This window comes from Mytilus galloprovincialis, chromosome 2, assembly GCF_965363235.1.
Source record: "Mytilus galloprovincialis chromosome 2, xbMytGall1.hap1.1, whole genome shotgun sequence".
In the NCBI taxonomy this organism is placed as follows: Eukaryota; Metazoa; Mollusca; class Bivalvia; order Mytilida; family Mytilidae; genus Mytilus; species Mytilus galloprovincialis.
Genome location: NC_134839.1, coordinates 75,837,871 through 75,846,389, shown reverse-complemented (window position 1 = coordinate 75,846,389; position 8,519 = coordinate 75,837,871). Strand labels below are relative to the sequence as shown.

General features: G+C 32.7%; 1 long non-coding RNA gene across 1 annotated transcript; it reads right to left on the bottom strand.

Annotated features, from left to right (window-relative positions):
• Window positions 1-5,726: 5,726 nt before the first annotated feature.
• On the bottom strand, window positions 5,727-7,868 carry LOC143064409 (uncharacterized). Its single transcript, XR_012975242.1, has 2 exons — window positions 7,762-7,868; window positions 5,727-7,309 (listed from the first exon to the last, which is right to left on the bottom strand). It is a non-coding gene; the product is annotated as an uncharacterized LOC143064409 (long non-coding RNA).
• Window positions 7,869-8,519: the final 651 nt, after the last annotated feature.

The window sequence follows — 8,519 nt, the reverse complement described above, 5'->3', positions numbered from 1 at the left end:
TCATTGCTCATGTGTTGTTTCCGTATAGAGCCTACCCATTTGATCCGATAACACCCCATATAGCAATAAAATTATACTTTTATTGCCATTCATAGCTCTTAATAGACCAATTAACAGACCGGGATTTAAACATCCGACCCATTAACAGACCAGGTTTTAAATAAAGATTGATTTATGTCACCAAAATACAGATTTTCGTGTAGATTTTTCACACAATGATATCAATATCTTTAACAAACATAATGCCTGTCTTTTTACGATGTTCAAAATATTGCATGCAAGTAAATTCAACCAACGTGTCATTTTGTGTACATTTTGTGTGTGTAAAATGTGTATAAGTTTATTGATGAGTAACCCGCCTTTTCATTTTATAGATCGTACATCGAAGCTAGAAAAGTAATAATTACGCCACTGGATTCAGTGCATTGAATTATTTTGTTAGACATGAATTATTTTTATGATAAGAATATATTTAAAAAGTAACACAATGAAACATTCTGAACTTTTAATGATTTTCTCGATAACACCTGATTAACAGACTTTAGCCAACCCGATTAACAGACCAACCGCCGATATAGCCGCATACTCAATATAGATTAACCGACCAATCTCTCGGTTAGCCGAGTGTCGGCCGTGTATATACACGGGTCATAATCACAAGGTTGACACTACTAAATTCAATCATTGTCAAATTGTTCCCTATTGTAGTATTTTTAGCAGTAAAACTTTCTAAGATGACTATTCGAATACTAAAAATCTGGACTTAAAATAAGGCGTATAGGTACAGTTTTCAATTTGTTAGCGGGCATGACATAAAACAGCGAATCAAAGAGTTCAACATTATTTATAACTAAATTAATAAATACATGTATAGGACAATGCTGTTGATTAAAAAATACTCCATTCCAGGACCTTTTGTTTTCCAAATAATTAATATTACTAATAATTGATAAGTTCCAGGTCGACGGATTCAAACAGAAAGATTTTGAAAGCAGAGAAAACTGCATCTTATATTCGACATGACTTTATCAGATGACAATCCCAATACTAAAATAAGGCTTTCGCATAGTTATATACTTTAATTGAGCCACGGACCCAAGATATCACGGGTGTGTTCTAGTGTGTACTAAGTTTCAAATTGATTGGACTTGAACTACCTCGACCAAAAACTTTAACCTGAATGGGACAGACAGACGAATGGACGGGAGGACGGACGGACGAACAGACCAGAAAACATAATGCCCATAAATGGGGCATAAAATGAGAATTTTGGAAATTGCTGGCGAGACAATGGTTTAGTTTGAAAAATCAAAACTTTGATTAAATACATATTTGAAATAATACACGTCTATAAACTACATGACCTATTTGAAATAATACACATATACAGTTGCAAACTTTCCAGAGGTGCTATCCAGCACTTTGATTTTTATTGTTTTATACAATAAACAATGTATATTCACTTTTACTACCAACCAATCTTTACCATTCAGTGATAACAAGCACTTTATTTTACATTTTAATATTTTATGATATATTTAAAAGAGTAGTTATTGTTGCAAACTCCATTAGAAATTTGACTTGATATCAGTTTTGGAAAAAAGGGAAACGGGGATGTGAAAAAAAGGGGGGAGGTAAATTTTTCTCATTTCAGATTTCATAAATAAAAAGAAAATTTCTTCAAACATTTTTTTGAGAGGATTAATATTCAACAGCATAGTGAATTGCTAAAAGGCAAAAACAAACTTTTAAGTTCATTAGACCACATTCATTCTGTGTCAGAAACCTATGCTGTGTCAACTATTTAATTTTAGATTTAAAAAGTTTGAAGAAGAAATCTTTAATTGTAAAATTTGTAAAATCTTGACATTTGTTTTGTGTAAAAAAACACCATGTAATGTCAAAAATTTGATCACAATCCAAATTCAGAGCTGTATCACGCTTGAATGTTTTGTCCATACTTGCCCCAACTGTTCAGGGTTCGACCTCTGCGGTCGTATAAAGCTGCGCCCTGCGGAGCACCTGGTTATGTTTTGGTCTGTTTTTAGTCCCCATACCGACGAAGTTGAGGGGACTTGAGGTTGAGCTCAGTCTGTCAGTCCATCTGTCAGTCTGTTAAATCAGTTTTCCACACATTTTTTTTCTTCATGCTTGAATATATTGATTTGATATCTGGTGCATTGTTTTATCATGACAAGTTACAGGTCAAGTTCAAAATTGTTCCGATCTGATGATTTTGTGCAGAGTTATGGTCCTTTGACTTAAAAAATTCATCAAAGTAATAAGTTTTCTGCACTTTTTTTTGTCATTCTTGAAGATATTGATTTAAAAATTGGTGTAAAGTTTTATCCAGACAAGTTACAGATTGTGGAACAATTATCTAATATATATGTTCCTGTAAATATCATTTTCCATTTTTGTTCTGGTCTGATTATTTGTGCAGAGTTATGGTCCTTTGTCTTAAGAAATTCACGTAAATAATCAATTTTCATCACGTTTTTATACGACTGCAAAAATGGTCGTATATTGGTATGATGTTGGCGTCGTCGTCTGCGTCGTCTTCGTCCGAATACTTTTAGTTTTCGCACTCTAACTTTAGTAAAAGTGAATAGAAATCTATGAAATTTTAACACAAGGTTTATGACCACAAAAGGAAGGTTGGGATTGATTTTGGGAGTTTTAGGAATTAGGGGCCAAAAAGGGCCCAAATAAGCATTTTCTTGGTTTTCGCACTATAACTTTAGTTCAAGTAAATAGAAATCTATGAAATTTTAACACAAGGTTTATGACCACAAAAGGAAGGTTGGGATTGATTTTGGGATGTTTGGTTCCAACAGTTTAGGAATTAGGGGCCAAAAAAGGGCCCAAATAAGCATTATTCTTGGTTTTCGCACAATAACTTTAGTATAAGTAAATAGAAATCAATGAAATGTAAAAACAAGGTTTATGACCACAAAAGGAAGGTTTGGATTGATTTTGGGAGTTGAGGTCCCAACAGTTTAGGAATTAGGGGCCAAAAAGGGGCTCAAATAAGCATTATTCTTGGTTTTTTGCACCATAACTTTATTATAAGTAAATAGAAATCTATGAAATTTAAACACAAGGTTTATGACCATAAAAGGAAGGTTGAGTTTGATTTTGAGAGTTTTGGTCCCAATAGTTTAGGAATAAGGGGCCCAAAGGGTCCAAAATTGAACTTTGTTTGATTTCATCAAAAATTGAATAATTGGGGTTTTTTGATATACCGAATCTAACTGTGTATGTAGATTCTTAAGTTTTGGTCCCGTTTTCAAATTGGTCTACATTAAGGTCCAAAGGGTCCAAAATTGAAAGACAAGTTGAACATTCTATATATTCATAAAAAAAAAAAAAAGAAAGTCATAAGTTTTTTTGGTTTAAAAAATAATATTAGTTAAAAATTGTCCATTTTAACAAAATTTAGATTGCCAAACTGATCAATAATCAAACATTTGGAACTTACAAAGCTAAAACATTCCATTTATATGTGCATTTCTGACACAAATTTGTTAATTATCAATGAAAATATATGACTGATAGAGAAATTTTCGTAAGGAATAAAAATGTTTCTCTCTGGGTAAGGTGCACCCCTTTTTTTTTTTTATCAAAAGTAAAAAAGGTGGTATTTATTTGTGAACATTTTGGCATTTAAGCATGAAATTTCTTCCAAGGATGAGGGCAACTGTATGTCCTTCCTTCCAATATTTTTATATGAACGCAAACATTTTTTTGCGTCATATAATGGTATCATGGGGCCCGGTATCATGTCGTCATCGTCTGCGTCGTCTGAAGACATATTTAGGTTCCGGACAATAACTTAGTATTTAGTGAATGGATCTCTATAAATTTCTACCAGAAAGTTCAATACCACTAAAGAAAGAAGGTTGGGATTAATTTTGGGGGTTATGGTCCCAATGGTTTAGGAATTAGGGTCCAAAAAGGGGGCCCAAATTAAACATTTTTGTAGTTTTAAAACAATAACTTGTGTTTAAGTGTATGAATATCTCTGAAATTATATCACAAGTTATATCACCAACTAGGTTTTTCTGGTCAATGGACAATTAAGGTAATATACATCAGTGTAAGGGAGGTAATTCAAAAACAGTTAACATAAAATGTTGGGTATGTTCGGATTTACCTCCCTTACACTACTTGTAAATGATGTATAAAGAAATGTCAGGTTTTGGACTTATTGCAAAAAAGAAGAGGGGTGGTAGTAGTTTTTATTTTTTTCCCCAAATTTCTCAAATTCCAAATTTTTGAAAATATTGCATAATAGATTTGTAAGATCTTGACATTTGTTTTGTGTCAGAAACTCATATTATGTCAAGAATTTGATCACAATTCAAATTCCGAGCTGTATCGAGTTTGAATGTTGTGTCCAAACTTTCCCCAACTGTTCAGGGTTCGACCTCTGCGGTCGTATAAAGTTGTGCCCCGCGGAGCACCTGGTTAGATATTAGATAATGCATATACCGACTTTAAATAAAGCATATATGTTTAGACCCTAAGGTAATCTGGTATATATATATATATTATATAATATGGGTTTCTGACAGGGATGCTTTGTGATAATAAGACATTATTTCAGGGTTTCTCATCAGACCTTTTTTTCTTTGAGATTCTGATCATCTATGGGAGGGTTGAGTGCTTACAAATAAATATTTACCCCTCCACTTTAAGTTTGTGCCTGTAAATCAGTAGTTGCGGCTAGTACCAATTTTGTTTTTCGTTTATTATTTTATACATAAATCGTTGTTGTTGTTTTTTTTTTTTGTTGTTTTTTTTTTGTTGTTTTTTAATTATTTCACATTGTCATGTCGGGGCTGTTAACAACTCGCTATACCGATTATGTTTTGCTCATTGTCGATGGACGTATGTTGACCTATACTGGTAGTTACTTTAACACATCTACGTCATGCTGGACATTTGTCTCCTAGTGGATCGTTCTCTCATTTTCAAGCATACCACATATTATTTTTAGATAGACTACTAAATAATATATATTTCAAGGGGAAAATCCATCAGTTAAAAAAGTAATCTTCCCGAGAAATCCCAAAAGCATAATAACATATACATATAGTACATACAATATTATACATGTATTAATAATATATACACAGTATACAATTTTTCATGAAAAAATGTTAACATTGTGCTTTAAAGGAAACTTCGCCAAAAAAATAAGAAATGATATTAATATGTTCATTATGTATCAAAAAGCACAAATTCATAAATATTAAAGTTTTAATCTGCTAGATGTGAGATCACCGTCGATTACAAGTGTATAAGTCATTTTTATTTAATTTGGTAAACTGTTCCATATTTGGGAACCAAAATATATAATTTAAAAGTTTTCCGAAATTACAAAAAAATGTGTTTAGCTTCAGAAGTTTTTCTTCAGCTTAAAGTTTTCTTTATGTTATCCTTCTTTAATTGGTGCAGTTACAAACATTGTGTCCATGAATAATACCATCTTTTACAAAAAAAACATTCTGTGGGTTTCATCTATTATTCTCCTTAACTTGACCAGGGACTTTCTATAGTATAGACTGTCCCAACTTGACACGATTAGAAAAGAACATATTTTAACACACCATTAGAACCCATACAACAAAGCAGACTGTCTTCACCAACTTCAAACACGTGAAGCCAACTCGGGTGATTTACACAACAAAGTCAATTAAATTTATGGGACAGATAATAGACAAATTTCACTTTTAATTCAGTTGTCTGGAATTAACACGCTCTTTCATTCATATCTCTATTTACAAATTGTACATTGATGCTGAAAATGAAAGAAAGGAAGGGTAAAAATAACCACAGAAGTTATAACATAATCGGCAGCTAGAACATAAGCACGCAGTTTCTTATTTAAAAAGTATATATGATAAAGTTTCCTTGATGACAATCAAAACAAATCTACATCATTATGTTTTATTTAATGTCCTGATCGTTTCTTTATCAACCAAGTATTGTCCAAAAATTAATAAAATGTTTTCACTTGACATTCATGAAGATAAATATATTTCAAGGTTATCACTTTTCAGACTTATTTCAGCGACTTCCGCTTTTGAAGAGAAAATCCTGCAATACTTGGTTCTACCTGGGTACTGCATCTGAAAAACTTCCTCATCTCAGAATGAACTTCTTTGATCCTCCAGGCAAATATGAATGGGTTTATCAAAAAATGTACCATGAGCCAGAGTGTGCCAAATGACCATGCATCTAGCGGAACGTCTGCGTCAAACAGTTCAGCTACTAGAAGAGAGATGAATGGAAGAAAGAAGACAATCTGCGCGACTATCAAATAGAAGTTAGTGAACATCGCCCTTCTTTCCCATGGATTAAGTATGACTGTAGATACTTTCCGCTGTCTCCTTCTTTTGTCTGACACCATAACATTATCCAAGTTAATTGAGTGTCCGTCCTCGAACTGAATAGTCTTCCGAGAGGTGTAAGGTTTTCCCTGTATACCTGTTGACCGAAATGACGATCTACTTTGCATTACCTTATTTTTGGCAACATTCCAAAGGGAAGTTTTTCTAGTAGCTGCAAATGAGGGGTTGTGTATAGGATCCTTAGATGTCGACGGTATATCGGTATCCGACAATGCCTGGTCCTGTCTAGGTTCAGGAACTGATGAGTCAGGGACGGATTTCTTGGCCTTTTTTTTGGTCAGAACTGAAGCCTTGTAGAAAATTTTCCACAAATTACTTGTCGTTTTTCCATAAAGAATTAGATTTGCTATTATCAACGATACATACAAGCCAATGATAGCCCATCCGTTTAAGTCAATATTATCATTGTGGTAGATAGTACCGACGCTACACTCTTTGATTTTCTTAACCGGTGCTGTCGTGACAAAAACACAGATGTATGTCCATACCAGTCCCATCAAGATGACAATGGCTACATACTTTTTCTTTAGACTTAGCCTTGTAGATACGAAATTAAAATTCTTCACCGTCACATACCTCTCTATTGAAATAAGAAGTAATAATGTTAATGAAAATCCAATGGAAACAAAATAAGCTATTAATTGTAGAGTACAAACAGGATAGTTGATATGGAGGGTTTCTGTTTTTGGAATGTCCTCGTTAATGGAGTTGTAGGTAATACATATAACGGCAATACCATGAATCCCTTCACTTACGCCTAATAACAAAACCAAAAGGCTGTGGATCTTCTTGGAGAATGTCTTTATACCAATGGCTGAGAACAGTAGGTTAAATAGAATTATTGTAGTACCAAACATATATGCTATAATTTTCTCGACAGCAACTGTCATCTAAAACAAAAGAAACACAATGATAAACAACCTAGATGATGTATCTATGAGATAAGACTGTAGGCAAGATGTAAAGAACGGAAAACCAGACGAAGAATGGCGACTATTAGTTTGTGCTGAGAATGTATGCATGATTAAATGATATTTCTATTTTTTTACCACATCAATATCTTAATTGCAAATCAATCACACATTTAGATACTTAAAATGGTACCGACTGAATGAATATACTATTACCCCTTCAAGACTATGATACCTAGAAAAAATATAAACATTATTTATCACCTTTTCAACAGTTCATTGTCTTTTAACATTACAAAATAGATATATGTTATCTCAAAAAGTATTTTACAATTATAGGATTAAGTTGAGATCATATTTAATTAAGAAGTTCATCTTAAATTGACAGCATACCAAAAGAACAAATGTACCATTATTGTTAAATATCATACCTTGTTTGAATCAGCCTAGACGCAACCATTCGAATAGAACATCTGCTTTTGAACATATTAAGGATGGAGTTAAGCAGAGAAATTTAGCAGTTTAGGTTCTGGTGATAATTAAGTGTAAAATGGTAGGTTTTGACACAATGATGACTTCATTGCTGAGTGAATCTAATTTTAATTGTGTATTGGATTTGGGTGATAATTTTTCTCTTGATTAAATGGATAAGCTAAACTCAGAAAATTTATGACGGAAATAGAATTAACTAAACCCCAAAAAATTGTGACAAAACTATGATAAATTAAACACACAAAAATTGTAACAGAAATAGAATGAAGTAAAACACAAATATTGTAAATGAACTCTTATATAAATGCGTGCCCCATTTTAAGTAAATTGTCATCTTTCGTATTTTCTTAATTTCACCCTTAAAAATTCGTTTAGAACACATTTTGAAATAAAATATGCTGGACTAAATATTGAACCGCATAATGTTATATTGCATAGTTTCCTGGGATACCGAATAACAAAAATTGCAATGTTGTTAATTACGGAAAATCTATGGCGATAATTGATAAAGTTACATTTTGATTGTGATATCTAGGAACAGATGCTAAAAAAACAGAAGCATGACGATTTCAGTTTTTTTTTTCTGTGTGATAATAAAAATATAAGATATGTGGTATGATTGCCATTCCAATGAGGCAACTTTCCACGAACGAACAAATGCCGAGGGTTTACTTACTTGTAGCAACTATAGACCACC